Source organism: Gossypium arboreum, chromosome 8 (genome assembly GCF_025698485.1).
Source record: "Gossypium arboreum isolate Shixiya-1 chromosome 8, ASM2569848v2, whole genome shotgun sequence".
Lineage (NCBI taxonomy): Eukaryota > Viridiplantae > Streptophyta > Magnoliopsida > Malvales > Malvaceae > Gossypium > Gossypium arboreum.
The window spans coordinates 91,884,810-91,901,336 of record NC_069077.1 but is presented as its reverse complement, the minus strand read 5'-3'; the positions used below and the strand labels follow the sequence as shown (position 1 = coordinate 91,901,336).

Here is a 16,527-nt window from a genome sequence, read left to right as displayed (position 1 = left end):
CTTTTTCTTTTAAACAAAGGTCAAATTTCAATTTTGGTCCTTACACTATGCTAAAATTCATGATTTAATCTATATACTTTAATTTTGACATGATTTGATCCTTCTATTTTGTTTAACGTTATTAGTTAGTTTAAATTATTGCTATTGTTAGTTATTTCATTCAGAATGTCAAAGTCAACTTTTCTTAAGAGCACCATTCCAACATAAATAATTTATTTTATAATGACAAATTTGAATGGGTATTTTTATGAAAAAATCTAATTAGTATTTTCAACACTATTTTTTCATTACATGACTACGTATATTTTTAAAATTTTAAAGTGTGGCACTAAAGAATTTAATAGAATAATTTTAAAAGTAGTAACAACTAGACCTGAATTTTCAAATTTGAAAACTAAAGAAACTTGAAAATAAAAGTAGGAAAATTAAATTCCAAATGTATAAAATGTATAGAGATTTAGAACATATTTTAAGCTTTAGATTTTTATTATATAATTTAACACAAACTAAAAATCAACCGAACGGGAACCATGGAAGGGAACTATACTATTAAAATTAAAAACCAACATAAAAGAATGGTGCATTGTGCTCTCTATGTGTCAATTTACTACTACTACAACAATAAAGAATCTTTCATAACTGTGCTAATTGGTAAAATATACAACTTTGTTGATGAAATATAAAAATATATATTGTATGTTTATGAGAGAATGATTCTCTATATATCTAAAATAAATATAAACAAATTAAATATATTTGTGTGGGATGCATATTCAAATATGAATAACATAAAGCATGAGTAATGTCCTCTTTTCACAAGAAAACTTGTTGGTACATTAGGAATGCATTGGATCCCTTGTGGGACTTAAAAGAATATAACTTGTTACAGATGAAATATATATAAAAAGTTCTTTAGGTCTACTCTGAGAAAGAGACCTTCAAAGACTTTAACACTTAAAATCGAATCATATATCAAAGTATAAAATGATTTCTCAATCCAAAAAACATAATTGTGATCACACTACCTAATATTACCAGTACCATTTAGCTAGGACAAGATCACAAGAATGCTCTAATAACAATGAAGCTTCAACATGTACATTTGGACTATGATACACATGGCCATTATTTCATGATTTCTCTTCACAATCCAACAGGATCTCTACTACACTGTATAAAGTCCACCTTAAATCATTAAACCAAAATTTGTCAAGATTTCTAATGTTTGGGTTTAGGAAAAAACAACAGCTTGATTAGCTTATAAACCAAAAAAGAAATTAAGAAGTTGTCATTTCAGTTTATTACTTTTTAGGCACTTACTAAGTGGCTCCTAGTGTCACAGGCCACAGTTCAAAGCCCATAACCATCACACAATATGCACCCTATAGAGGCCTATCATTTAGATAGGGATCATTTGACCGACGAAAGTTGGCCGATTCAAAGAGCTCTTGAAGAAGCCTGTCCATTTGAAGCCTAGGTGGCCTAATGATGTAGATATGGAAAGTTGAGCTACTTTGGTAAATTGGGAAACTAATCTTAGAAGATTTATGAGAATAATATATTGTAAGATTATATATTATTTGATTGTGTAAATCTTGTAAATCCCTTAGTTGTAGGGATAGGCTTAATCTCGTCCGTCGATGTAACTTGATCTAGACCATCGGTTTTGGGGAAGCTCAACTATAAATAGATAACCTCCCCCTCACTTGTAAATCACTCATTCATCCATTATTTCATTTTTTCTTGTATTATTTAAAAAAATGGATACAATTGAGAGCATTTAGTTAAACACCTCTAATGCATTATTTTCTATGGATATTCTGTTCTTTTAAGCCTTCTTTTGATTTGTGTTGCTTTTACTATATAAATTGGTGCCTTGGACAAATTCTTTATAAATCTTTCATCGTTTGGTGGTTAGGCTAAATTAGGCATGTTTGAACGAAAGGATCACCTAAAGTCATATGGATTGAGAGACTAAAGCTCTAGTCCTGTGATAGTTGGTATCAGAGCTTGGGTTGTGAAGGCACTATCGAGATGTCAAAAAAAGTTTCCAATCAAAATGAGTCAAATTAGACCCATTGGTGGGCAAAAAACCAATCCTATTAAAGGAAAAGTTGTCAGCTATTGAGGACTGAAGTGGCCAATCTTTAGGAGTCCATGGGGGACGTGAAGGAATCACTCGAAGACTAGCGGGAACAATCTAGGGAATTTGTGTTTGTCTCTCAATTCAAATGTGAAAAAGGTACAATAGTTGTTAAATTCCACTAGAAATAAGCTAACAAAGAGGAATGATGATCTTGAAGCCATGGTGTTGGCTTTGAAGGAGGAAACAGTGGTCACGATGAAGGCTTTGAGACAAGAATAAAGGAGCTTACCTTGTGTTGAGAAACCATAGGGAATGGAGTGTCAAGTGCAGCACTAAATTGTAAGGTAGATGTCCCAGAGCAAAAAGAGTTTGTAGGGACAAGATTTGCATGTGATGTAGACAATTTCTTGTGAAGGATGGAGCACTATCTTAAAGGCATCATGGAGGATGGGATTAAGGTCAAATTGCTTCCATGTTTCTTATTGATATTGTGCTTTTATGGTGGCAAGGCAAGTCCACAGATAAAAGGAATAGTGAGATTAGGATGTGGGAAGAGTTCCAACATGAGTTAAAAAGGCAGTTTTATCAAAACTTTACCGAAGAGGAAGCTCGAGCAAAGTTGCGATGGCTTACACAACGAGGCATAGTGAGGGAATATGTTTAAGAGTTCAAGGAACTCTTGCTCCAAATTTCAGACGTGACCGAGATTGAGGCATTTTTTTCTTTCCAAAATGGGTTAAAGTTGTGGTTCAGAGAGGAATTGGAACAATAAAGTGTCCAAGAGCTATCGAAAGCCATGATGGTAGTGGAGTCCATGGTCAAGTTGGGTCTAGTGGAAGACAAGCTTGAGTCTTCCAAGTCCAAGGAAAAGGGCATATATGAAGGGAATCACGAGGAAGATAATGGTAATGGCAACGGCAATGGTGGTAACGGGAAACCACAAGTTGGGAAGAGGAAACCAAAAAAAAAGAGTGGCAAGTGATAAACCTCAAAAGTAACATATTTTAATCCCATGCTTAGCATATTTTCGGATGATTTATCATAAGATTTAGTGAATTTGATGCTCCTAATCCTTTAATTTCATATTTTATGTCCAGATGAGCATAGGAAAGTGAAAAAGTGTGAGAAAAAGGAAAAGAATGGACAAAATAGGTTTATTTCAGTGCTGCACACGGCCCATACTGTAACACCCCAAACCCGGCCTAGACGTTATGGCCGAATCTGACGTGCCACATTGGAGTTGAAAACCCACGTTCCGTTTTAGTGTTTTAAAACCATACATTTTATTGAGTTAACAAAGTGTATGGAAGCCGGGCACCGGTAGGTATCCGAGACAGAGGAGGTGAGCCATGAAGGTCGCTAAGTACCAAGCTCTTTAATTGGATCCAATCCTAGACATGCCCACAACCATAGCCACACTTTGTTATATCGAGTTTAAATTTGTTTAAGTGGACGTCTTTGATAAACCGATTAATCGTGGTGTTGAGATATTTTGAAAACAAGTATCATTTTGAAAACACGTCCTAAGTCTAGCCCATTTGAATAATTATTAACCAATTTTTAAAGTTATTAAAATTAAAATAATTCCGAAAAGAAATAAAAGGAAAGTTAAAATTGGCCTTATTACAACCCAAAAATAAATAATAATTAAAGGAAATTAAATGAAAACCAACACTTATTTAAAAGCCCAAAGATGATCACCGTGGCCACTCTGAATCCTCTCCGGCCCAAGTCCCCACATCAAGGCTCACCTGCAAGGTTAAGGAAAGGGGGGTGAGTTTGGAAACTCAGTGTGCAACAAGCCCCTTTCAGAGCCCAAAATAATAACTGCCTGTTGGGTCTAAGCCCAAATCCAATCTCAAACATATACTGGGCCATAGCCCTTTTCATGTTTCATATTCCATAACACTGGGCCGAAGCCTTTTCATATTTCATATTCTTGGTCAAGCCTTTATCAGAAGCGGTATGGCCCTTAGGCCCATTTCAATATCACATATAATTTCAATGAAAGAATGCAACCCATTTGGGGAGACTACTCAACCCACCATCCGCTACTCTCCACCCGTACCAACCAACACACCATGTGGGGATTAACTCGACCCACCCCGCCATACTCTCCACTGGCAAAGATAGTGCTTTATCATACAACCGAGGCCTAGCCTCTTTTAATAATCGGGCAAAAGCCCTTTCAATAATCGGGGCATAAGCCCTTTTATAATCAGGGCATAAGCCCTTTTGATAAGCAGGGCATAAGCCCTTTTCACTTCCTCCATCCATATAAAACCCAACCCAATGCAGTTATGATTACATCATGTGCATATCATACATATCATGTGGATATCATGCATACCATATTTATCAAAATCCCATGTATTAAAATCATACATAAACCCTAGGGGTATAATGGTCATTTTACCTAGGGGCAAAACGGTCATTTTCATGGTATAAGGGTAATCTCATAATTTTACCAAAATTAGGGTTTCCATGTTCATTAACGATTACTAACAATCCATGGGTGCAAACAAGTGATTACGGCCCATTTTAGCGAAATCGAGTTATTGGGCCTAAAACCCTAATGGGCCCTACTTAGCCAATTTCGTCATCTAGGCCCATTTAGCCTATATTCCATAATGATTTTTAACAGTCTTATCATGCCATATAACAGATTTCCGTTTTCTACCAATTTTTACCCAAATGGGCCCGAAAGCCCAATGGGCCCCACTTCGGCCCCTAGAGGCCCAACTTACCAAGAACGCCAAAAATCACATTCTTACTGTTTCCATCGTTCTCGATCACCGTCTCATCGATTCTAACTAACTAGTGAGCGTTCGCTTGCTCACAAGTCCTCGAAATGCCAGAATTTTGGCATTTCGGCTTTTTGGCATTTTATCGCTTTAAGCTATGAAAGGGTTCGTTACACACCTGATTTGCGATATTCCTTGACGAGATCTCCTATGCGATTTCTCCTATAATCAATTGTTAAATAGATCAGCTCGCAATAATTGAACCAAATCAAGAACTTTCCAATATTAACACTTACACATTCGGCCACCATCCATAATGGCCTTAGGCACCTTACCTTTGTCGCGATTGATGACTAGGCCTAGCTACTCCGGTGATCCAAGCTACTCCAAGTCGACACTACACCTTGCTGATCCTCCACTAAATAAACCACAAAAATGTTAAAAGAAGACCCCATAAGGCCTATACCCACATTCGGCCACCTCCCTAAACTAGAGAGGTTTCGGCTTTTGGCCAAAGCTACACTAGGAATTGTTTAGGGTTTGAACACTTACCACAGTCTTTCTCCTCTTGAATCGGGATGCCTAAAAGGTAAAGGAACCGAACGCCAACTATTGAAAAGGAAGAAAAAGGTTGCTGGTCACAAAGAATCGGCACCCCCTATCTTCACTGATTTCGACTTTTTTTGCGGCACTTCGGCAAAAATAGAGATAAGGGAAAGAAACAATGGTGAATGGAGGGAAATAGTGGGTTGATTTGAAAGAAGAAAAAGGAAGAAAAATGAATAGGAGGGAGGTAGATTCGGTTGGAAAAGAAAAGAGAGAAAAAGGCTACACACCAAAGAAGAAATCGGCACAACTAAGACCCTAATGCCAAATTACTAACCTAATGCCCCTTTCGAAAATCCCTCTCCAAACTCCCTTATTCGGCCAACTCTATCTCCATATCACATCCCTAAAATCTCTCCCCTTATCCCTCCTTAATTTATGCATTTGACTTGATCCAACTCTCCCCTTACAGAATCCACTTAAGTTCCAACACTTACCCTTCCTGCACACAAAAATAAATACTCTTATTTGCCAACACAGGGATTCGAACCCAGGTCCTCCTCTATGCTCCACACGCCACCTTTCTAGGAGCTTAGTGGCGTCACCCTTGCCACTTCACCAAAGCTCTTTTTGTGATACACTTTACCCACAACTTAATATAAGGGCGCCTAGCCAGAACCCCTAACTCCTAAGTCCAAAATTTAAAAAAATTCTACCGGCTTTTGGCCAACTCATGGGCCTTCCATAAGCCCATTTACATACCCAAATTATGAATTCCATCATCACATACCAAATTTTAGAAATTTACTTAAAATATCAGGAATCGCGAAAACCCGAAAATCAGGATGTGACAACTCTACCCTCCTTAAAGAAATTTTGGCCTCGAAATTTACCCGGTCCAAACAGTTGAGGGTATCACGACGCATTGCCTCTTTGGTCTCCCTGTAGCTTCTTCCTTGCCATGGTTCCTCCAAAGTACCTTCACCAACGGATCGACCTCTTTCTCAACACCTTGACATCATGATCAAGTATTTGCACGTGTTCCTCTTCAAAGGTCAAATCCGATTGCACCTCAATTTCTACAACCGCACGATATGAGTTGGGTCAGAACGATATCGCCTTAGCGTGGACACATGGAAGACATCGTGAATGCGATCCAGTTCTGGAGGTAACTCTAGTTGATAAGCCACCGGCCCTATCCGCTTAATGATTCGATAAGGTCCAATAAACCGTGGGCTCAACTTACCCTTCTTACCAAATCTCAAGATCTTCTTCCAAGGCGAAACTTTCAAAAAGACCATGTCTCCTACCGCATATTCAATATCTTTACGCTTCAGATCGGCATAAGACTTTTGTCGATCCGCCGCCTCTTTTAACCTCTTCCTGATTACCTTAATCTTGTCTTCAGTATCTGCTACCAACTCTGGTCCAAGTATTTGCCTTTCCCCCAATTCTACCCAACAAGTAGGCGAACGACACCTTCGCCCATATAGTGCCTCATATGGAGCAATCTGAATACTTGCTTGATAACTGTTGTTATACGTGAACTCCGCTAAGGGCAAATGGTCCTCCCAGCTGCCTTTAAACTCAATAGCACAACCCCTCAACATATCCTCTAAAATCTGAATAACCCTCTCGATCGCCCATCCGATCGAGGGTGAAAAGCGTCTTGAAATCCAATCGCATTCCCAATGCCTCATGCAACTTCGCCAAAATCGAGATGTAAACCTTGGGTCTCGATGCGAAATTATCGATCTTGGCACACCATGCAACCGTACTATTTCCGCCACATACAATCTGGCCAACTTCTGAAGTGAGTAATCGGTTCGGACAGGTATGAAATGAGCAGATTTCGTGAGTCTATCCACAATCACCCAAACCGAATCCTTCTTAGAAGATGTCAACGGCAACCCACTTACAAAGTCCATAGTTACCCTTTCCCACTTCCAAAGTGGTATCTTTACCGGCTGTAACAATCCCGAAGGTAGTTGATGCTCGGCCTTCACTTGTTGACATGTCAAACATCTCCTAACAAATTCGGTCACTTCTCGCTTAAGCCCAGGCCACCAATATTGCTCTCGCAAGTCCCGATACAACTTACTCCCTCCTGGATGCATAGCACAAGGTCCATTATGTGCCTCTTTCAAAATCCTCAATCTCAAGTCGGAGTCTTTCGGCATACAAATTCCTCCTCGAAAACAAAGAACTCCCTCACTATTTAACCCAAAGTCAGGATTCTCCCCCTTCTCAACTTGTCAAACCGAGCAACCAACGACTCGTCCTCCAACTCTGCTGTTTAACTGTTCTACCCAAGTCGGTTTCACTTGTAACTCTGCCAACAAACTCTCGTCGGCATACAAACTTAGACGAGCAAACATCGCCTTTAATTCCGCCACAGCTCTTCGACTTAGCGCATCAGCCACGACATTCGCCTTACCTGGGTGGTACTCAATCGAACAGTCATAGTCCTTTAACAACTCTATCCACCTTCGCTGCCTAAGATTCAGCTCCTTTTGAGTCAGCAAGTACTTAAGACTCTTGTGATCCGTATAGATGATGCATTTCTCTCCATACGGTAATGCCTCCATATCTTAAGTGCAAAGATTACCGCCAATTCCAAGTCATGCGTAGGGTAGTTCACCTCATGTGGCTTAAGCTGTCGTGAAGCATAAGCGACCACTTTACCCTCTTGCATCAACACGCAGCCCAAACCTACATGTGACGCATCGCAGTACACAATGAAATCCTTACCGACCTCGGTGAATCAATCTTGGCGCTTAGTCAAAACCTTCTTCAACTTCTCAAAAGCCTCTTCTTTGCTTATCCGTCCAAACAAAAGGTGCTCCCTTCCTTATAAGTTTAGATTAATCGGTCGCCATCACGTAAAATCCTTCCACGAATCTCGATAATAACCCGCCAACCCCGAAAACTTGAATCTCATTATCGACTTGGTGGCTTCCATTCCAAGATTGCTTCAATCTTCGAGGGTCCACCTTGATCCCTTCAGCAAACACAACATGCCCCAAGAAGGTAACTTCCTTCAGCCAAAACTCGCACTTACTAAACTTTGCATAAAGTTGCTTCTCCCTTAACACTTGCAGTACTACACGAAGATGCTCATCATGCTTCTCTTCCGTTTCTGAATACACCAAGATATCATCAATAAAAATGACTACAAACTGATCCAAGTATGGCTGGAATACCCGATTCATCAAATCCATGAATGCTGCCGGTGCATTAGTCAACCCAAATGGCATTACCAGAAACTCGTAATGACCGTATCGAGTCCTGAACGCCGTCTTATAAATATCCCCCTCTTTAACTCTTAATTGATGATATCCCGACCGAAGGTCGATCTTAGAAAACACCGAGGCTCCTTTTAATTGGTCGAACAGATCATTGATTCTTGGTAACGGATACTTGTTCTTGATAGTCAGCTTATTCAACTGCCGATAGTCAATACACATTCGCATAGTCCCATCTTTCTTCTTACGAACAAGACGGTGCACCCACGGAGAAACACTTGGTCTTATAAACCTCTATCCAATGACTCTTGAATCGAGCTTTCAATTCTACCAACTCCTTTGGTGCCATCCGATAAGCGCAATGGACACGGAGAGTCGTTCCGGGTAGTAAGTCGATTCCAAACTCGACTTCTCTCGTTCGGGGTAATCCGGAAGTTCATCCGGGAATACATCCTGAAATTCCTTAATAGTCCTAACCGACTCCACCATTATCTCCTCAAGTCCCGTTTGACTTACAAAGGCCAAGTACGCCTCACAACCTTTCCGGATCAACTTCTGGCTCTTAACGTCAAACAACATTGGATAAATAATCCCTTCGTTCCCCTATGACCATTATCTCCTCATCTTCGACGACTCTTAGTACCATCCTCTTTGCGGCACAATCCAACGTCGCCTTGTGCTTAGCTAACCAATCCATTCCCAAAATAAGATCAAAATCCCGAAATGGCGCTCCATCAAATCTCCTTCAAAGATTTTATCTTGTGTCACTAACTTGATCGCCCTAAAAATTTTATCTACCTTAACCGAATGTCCCAATGGACTTATTATCGATACCCCACTCACGTCTTCTCAGAAGCACATCCAAAGCCCAGATACATCACAAGCAACATACAAGTGGGTGGAACCCACATCAATCAAAGCATGTAAGGCATGCTATGAATGAAGAACGTACCAGTTATAACATCGAGCGCCACCCTCCTCACGACGTCGCAAGCATAAACCAACGCCGGTTGTCGAGCTTCAAGATGACCAGCACCTCCGCCAGTGCCCCACATCCTCGCCCATTACCATTGCCACCTCTACCTTGCCCACGACCCTCCGTGGTGGTGGTCCTCCTCGCCATGGTTGGACATCCCTTTGCTCTGCCGCTAGCTCCGAGCTGTCCTCCGAGGACACTCTCGAACTTATGCTCCTTTGACCCACATCGAAAACATGCTCCAGATTCGCTTCAAGACTCCCCATATGCACCCTACCACAGTCCCCGCAAGCTGCGGTCTATAAGTATTTATCGAACCGCTCGAACCGGTTCCTCCATCCTTGCTCTTTTAACACTTCGATTCGTGGCACTCGAGGGTGCGAAATCCCTCTTAAACTGGGTCGATCCTTCTCACGATTCGCCGCTCACTCACTTCACCTCCTCGGCTATCTTAGCCTTTTCTACCAAAGCGGCAAAACCACGCTCCCTCTATGGAGCTATCAATATCCTAAGCTCATCGCGGAGACCATCCTCGGCGGACATCGCACTCATATTCGGTTGCCACTATACCACTAACATATCGACTCGGCCTCAAAAATTCGCGCATAGATACTGCCATGTCTTATCACCTTGAGTCGATTCAAGAATTCCTTCGACGAGCATCCACATAGCTTGCTCCAACATACCTCCCTTTAAAAGCCGTTTTGAACAATTCCCAGGTTACTTGCTCAATTGGAGTACTCTCCCTTACGGTGATCCACCATCGGTATGCTTCGTCACGTAGCAGCGACACAGCTCCTTTCAGCTTTTGCTCCACTGAGCAGTCTAGATCGTCCATGATCCGTTCTGTAGCCTCCAGCCAATATTCTACCACATTCGGGGCCACTCCAGATACACCCCTAAATACCTCTGCTCCGTTGGCCCGGAGTCACTCCGATATAGACCCCTATTCACCGTCAAGATTAGCTCCACCACTCTTTCTAAAACCCTTAACATGGCTTGGGATAAAGCGTCATCCCCATAACCCGATCATAAGACCGGTCTCGTTGCTTGCGGCACGGTGGCTCCTCGGTGGCCTATGCCCCGAGGATGAAGATTCAGCTTGCACCCTTCGCGACCACGTCCGCGGCCTCGCCCACGAGCTCCTCTAGTACTCATATCGAATTATCGATTTACAAATTTTATGAAATTAGTATAACGTTCCTTGTTTATTAAGAAAATGTCTTATGTAGATATAGCGGTTCAAGGATTGTTTCAGTATCATCATAGCCTAGCTATAGTCTCAAAGACTATTCATAATATCATATCAATATCATATATTGTAAGGAAAATATACTTACAGACTTGGTGCCGGGATTCGATGCGCCACTTCTTTCTCCAAAAAACCATGTTTTGATTATCGAAAATAGAAATTCAAAACTTTGATTTGAAAACTCCCTTTATTTTGAACTCTTGATTAAAACAGAAAGATGGTACCTTTTAACATATATTTCCATAAAACATCTTTAAAATGAACTTTTCGAAACCATTTCGAAATACCCTTCTTAGACCTAAGTTTTCAAATAGATTTTCGGACCGATCCACACCGAGTTGTTGCAACCTAGGCTCGATACCATTAAATGTAACACCCCAAACCCGCCCAGACGTTATGGCGAATCGACGTGCCACATTGGAGTTGAAAACCCACGTTCCGTTTTAGTGTTTTAAAACCATACATTTTATTGAGTTAACAAAGTGTATGGAAGTGGGCACCGTGTAGGTATCCGAGACAGAGGAGGTGAGCCATGAAGGTCGCTTAAGTACCAAGCTCTTTAATTGGATCCAATCCTAGACATGCCCACAACCATAGCCACACTTTGTTATATCGAGTTTAAATTTGTTTAAGTGGACGTCTTTGATAAACCGATTAATTGTGGTGTTGACATATTTTGAAAACAAGTATCATTTTGAAAACACGTCCTAAGTCTAGCCCATTTGAATAATTATTAACCAATTTTTAAAGTTATTAAAATTAAAATAATTCAGAAAAGAAATAAAAGGAAAGTTAAAATTGGCCTTATTACAACCCAAAAATAAATAATAATTAAAGGAAATTAAATGAAAACCAACACTTATTTAAAAGCCCAAAATGATCACCGTGGCCACTCTGAATCCTCTCCACCAAGTCCCCACATCAAGGCTCACTGCAAGGTTAAGGAAAGGGGGTGAGTTTGGAAACTCGATGTCCAACAAGCCCCTTTCGAGCCCACAAACAATAATGACTGTTGGGTCTAAGCCCAAATCCAATCTCAACATATCTTGGGCCATAGCCCTTTTCATGTTTCATATTCCATAACACTGGTCAAGCCTTTTCATATTTCATATTCTTGGGCAAGCCTTTATCAGAAACGGTATGGCCCTTAGGCCCATTTCAATATCACATATAATTTCAATGAAAGAATGCAACCCATTTGGGAGACTACTCAACCCACCATCCGCTACTCTCCACCCGTACCAACCAACACACCATGTGGGGATTAACTCGACCCACCCCGCCATACTCTCCAATGGCAAAGATAGTGCTTTATCATATAATGGAGGCCTAGCCTCTTTTAATAATCGGGCAAAAGCCCTTTCAATAAGCGGGGCATAAGCCCTTTTATAATCGGGGCATAAGCCCTTTTGATAAGCGGGCATAAGCCCTTTTGATAATCGGGGCATAAGCCCTTTTCACTTCCTCCATCCATATAAAACCCAACCCAATGCAGTTATGATTACATCATGTGCATATCATACATATCATGTGCATATCATACATACCATATTTATCAAAATCCCATGTATTAAAATCATACATAAACCCCTAGGGGTATAATGGTCATTTTACCTAGGGGCAAAACGGTCATTTTCATGGTATAAGGGTAATCTCATAATTTTACCAAAATTAGGGTTTCCATGTTCATTAACGATTACTAACAATCCATGGGTGCAAGCAGTGATTCGGCCCATTTTAGCGAAATCGAGTTATTGGGCCTAAAACCCTAATGGGCCCTACTTAGCCAATTTCGTCATCTAGGCCCATTTAGCCTATATTCCATAACGGTTTTAACAGTCTTATCATGCCATATAATGATTTCCGTTTTCTACCAATTTTTACCCAAATGGGCCCGAAAGCCCAATGGGCCCCACTTGACCCCTCGAGGCCCAACTTACCAAGAACGCCAAAATCACATTCTTCTGTTTCCATCGTTCTCGATCACCATCTCATCGATTCTAACTAACTAGTGAGCGTCATTGCTCATTAAGTCCTCAAAATGCCGAATTTGGCATTTTGCTTTTCGACATTTTATCGCTTTAAGCTATGAAAGGGTTCGTTACACACCTGATTTGTGATATTCCTTGACGAGATCTCCTATGCGATTTCTCCTATAATCAATTGTTAAATAGATCAGCTCACAATAATTGAACCAAATCAAGAACTTTCCAATATTAACACTTACACATTCGGCCACCATCCATAATGGCCTTAGGCACCTTACCTTTGTCGCGATTGATGACTAGGCCTAGCTACTCCTAAGTGATCCAAGCTACTCCAAGTCGACACTACACCTTGCTGCTCCTCCACTAAATAAACCACAAAATGTTAAAAGAAGACCCCATAAGGCCTATACCCACATTCGCCACCTCCCTAAACTAGAGAGGTTTTGCTTTTGGCCAAAGCTACACTAGGAATTGTTTAGGGTTTGAACACTTACCACAGTCTTTCTCCTCTTGAATCGGGATGCCTAAAAGGTAAAGGAACCGAACGCCAACTATTGAAAAGGAAGAAAAAGGTTGCTGGTCACAAAGAATCGGCACTCCCTATCTTCACTGATTTCGGCTTTTTTGCGGCACTTTGGCAAAAATAGAGATAAGGGAAAGAAACAATGGTGAATGGAGGGAAATAGTGGGCTGATTTGAAAGAAGAAAAAGGAAGAAAAATGAATAGGAGGGAGGTAGATTCGGTTGGAAAAGAAAAGAGAGAAAAAGGCTATACACCAAAGAAGAAATCGGCACAACTAAGACCCTAATGCCGAAATTACTAACCTAATGCCCCTTTGCCGAAAATCCCCTCTCCAAACTCCCTTATTCAGCCAACTCTATCTCCATATCACATCCCTAAAATCTCTCCCCTTATCCCTCCTTAATTTATGCATTTGACTTGAACCAACTCTCCCCTTACAGAATCCACTTAAGTTCCAACACTTACCCTTCCTGCACACAAAAATAAATACTCTTATTTGCCAACACAGGGATTCGAACCCAGGTCCTCCTCTATGCTCCACATGCCACCTTTTTAGGAGCTTAGTGGCGTCACCCTTGCCACTTCACCAAAGCTCTTTTTGTGATACACTTTACCCACAACTTAATATAAGGGCGCCTAGCTAGAACCCCTAACTCCTAAGTCCAAAATTTAAAAAAATTCTACCGGCTTTTGGCCAACTCATGGGCCTTCCATAAGCCCATTTACATACCCAAATTATGAATTCCATCATCACATACCAAATTTTAGAAATTTACTTAAAATATCAGTAATCGCGAAAACCCGAAAATCAGGATGTTACACATACACTTCCACACGGGTAATCTACACTCCCATGTTAGACACACGGGCAGACCACACGCCCGTGTGTAATGGCCGTGTCAACTTAAAACCATATCAAAATTGTACGCGGCTTGAGCACCACCACACGGGTATGCCACACGGCCGTGTCCCTGTCAAGACCTATTTCAATTCTACTCGAAAAAGGCTAATTTTGGGCTACTTTGGGCATTCCAAAGTCTATTTAAACACAACACAAGAGGATCGAAGGGGACACAGAAGGTAGAAGAAAGAAAATACTTAAAGACAGCCATCGGAATCAGCTTGGAAGTAGAATCTACTTCAAGACTGAAGATCTCCATTCAATTTCCTTAGAAGTTCTTTGGGTTTTCTTTATGTTTTGTTGTTTTCCCAATTTTGAGATGTTTTCCCCCATCGTAATGAACTAAACTTCCTAAATACCTAAGGGAGATGAAACCTAAGATAGATCTTTTTATTATTTGAATTATATGATAAATACTTGTCTTATTCTTAATTATGAGTTTTAATCCTTGCTTTAATATTCTAGGATATTAATTCAGGTTTTGATGTGCTTATTCAGTACAGAAAAAGTCCCTGTTTAAGAGTAGATCTTTCATAATTAAGTGGAGTTGCATGCAATCCTAGATATAGGACGACATAAATCTGCCGAATTAGAGTCAAATCTAATAAGGGAGTCCATAGATCTAGTTAATGTTATAATAAGGGTTTTAATTAGAAAGAAATTTTGATTAATCAACCTAGAGTCAGTTGTTTTTAGTCTCGAGAGAGATATTAACATAAGCTAGGGATTCTTACGGATTAAGTCAAGCGAATAAATGTCTAATTCAGAAGTAATAAGTGAAGTCTAGGCAGATTCTTCCTTGGGTATTGTCTTCTCTATTGGTTTTCCAAAAGTATTTTCCAACTTTAATCTTTGTCGTGTTCTTAGTTAATTAGATAGTTAATCTTAGTTTAAAAACATCCCTTTAATTCTTACTCTAGATAATAAAAAGATAGTAATTACTTGTACTTTTAGTCCTTGTGGATACGATATTTCCAGCCTCACCATAACTAAACTACTATTCGATAGGTGAGCTTGTCTTAGTCGAATTTTTAGTTAGTTTAGCGAGCATCAAGTTTTTGGCGTCGTTGCCGGGGACTAAGATATTAGGAACACTTAATTTTTATTACTTTAGCCATTTTTATTTTTATTTAATTTTGTTTTTATTTTAATTACTATTTTTTATTTTATTTGCTTTTGGCAGGTTTTTATAGTTTATGACTAGAAGAAACACGTCAGGCCTCTACTTTTTGACAGTGAAATTGAAAGCACAGCCCGTAGAAATCTTAGAAAGATAAGGCGAAGTCTACGGTATATAGAGGAAGAGCATGAGGACGATACCAATAACATCGAGGAGATGGCTAAAAATCAAAATAATTCGCTACCTCCTGTGGTTGTCGCAAATCCAGTGAATCAGAATCCTGCTCCTCGTACTATGTACGACTATGCTAAGCCCAATTTAACAAGAACTGAATCGAGTATAGTTAGACCAGCTGTTGCTGCAAATAATTTTGAACTGAAACTTAGCACGATTCAAATGATACAACAGTTTGTTCAGTTTGATGGTTTGTAGGATGAGGATCCAAACACTCATTTAGCAAATTTTCTGGAATTCTGCGACACCTTTAAGATCAATGGCATTTCTGTTAATGCCATTTGCTCGCTTTCCATTATGGAATAAGGCTAAACAATGGTTGAACTCATTACCACGAGAGTCAGTCACTACTTGGGAACAAATGACTGAAAAATTTTTTCTTAAATATTTTTCGTCAGCTGAAACAGCAAAGTTGAGGAATGATATCTCTTCTTTTGTGCAGATGGATTTAAAAACACTTTATGTTGCATGGGAGAGATACAAGGATTTATTGAGAATGTGCCCTCACTATGGGTTACCTCTTTGGCTACAGGTTCAAACTTTCCACAACAGTCTAAATCCCTCAACTAGACAAATGATCGACGCAGCTACTGGTGGAACCATCAATAATAAGACACCTGAAGAGGCTTATGAGTTCATAGAAGAGAGGTCACTGAACAATTATCAGTGGCAAGTCATAAAAACAAAGCCGACAAAAACATCCGGCGTTTTTAACGTCGACTCGGTTACTATGCTTTCAAATTAAGTAGAACTTTTGAATAAAAAGATTGATGATTTATTTGGTTCTACGCAAGTACATCCAGTAATGCAGTGCGATGCAAGTAGAGGTGGAACGAGCAATTTAGAATACCTACCCTACAGCCCCAACATGGAGAACAAGCAAATAAATTATATGGGTAATAATCCTCGACG

General features: G+C 40.1%; 1 long non-coding RNA gene and 1 other non-coding gene across 2 annotated transcripts; both read right to left on the bottom strand.

Annotated features, from left to right (window-relative positions):
* Positions 1-3,632: 3,632 nt before the first annotated feature.
* On the bottom strand, positions 3,633-5,054 carry LOC128296395 (uncharacterized). The gene is made up of 2 exons (XR_008287011.1): positions 5,009-5,054; positions 3,633-3,837 (listed from the first exon to the last, which is right to left on the bottom strand). It is a non-coding gene; the product is annotated as an uncharacterized LOC128296395 (long non-coding RNA).
* Positions 5,055-16,024: 10,970 nt separating this feature from the next.
* Positions 16,025-16,131, bottom strand: LOC128280126 (small nucleolar RNA R71). The gene has a single exon (XR_008270308.1). It is a non-coding gene; the product is annotated as a small nucleolar RNA R71 (small nucleolar RNA).
* Between the last annotated feature and the right edge of the window lie 396 nt (positions 16,132-16,527).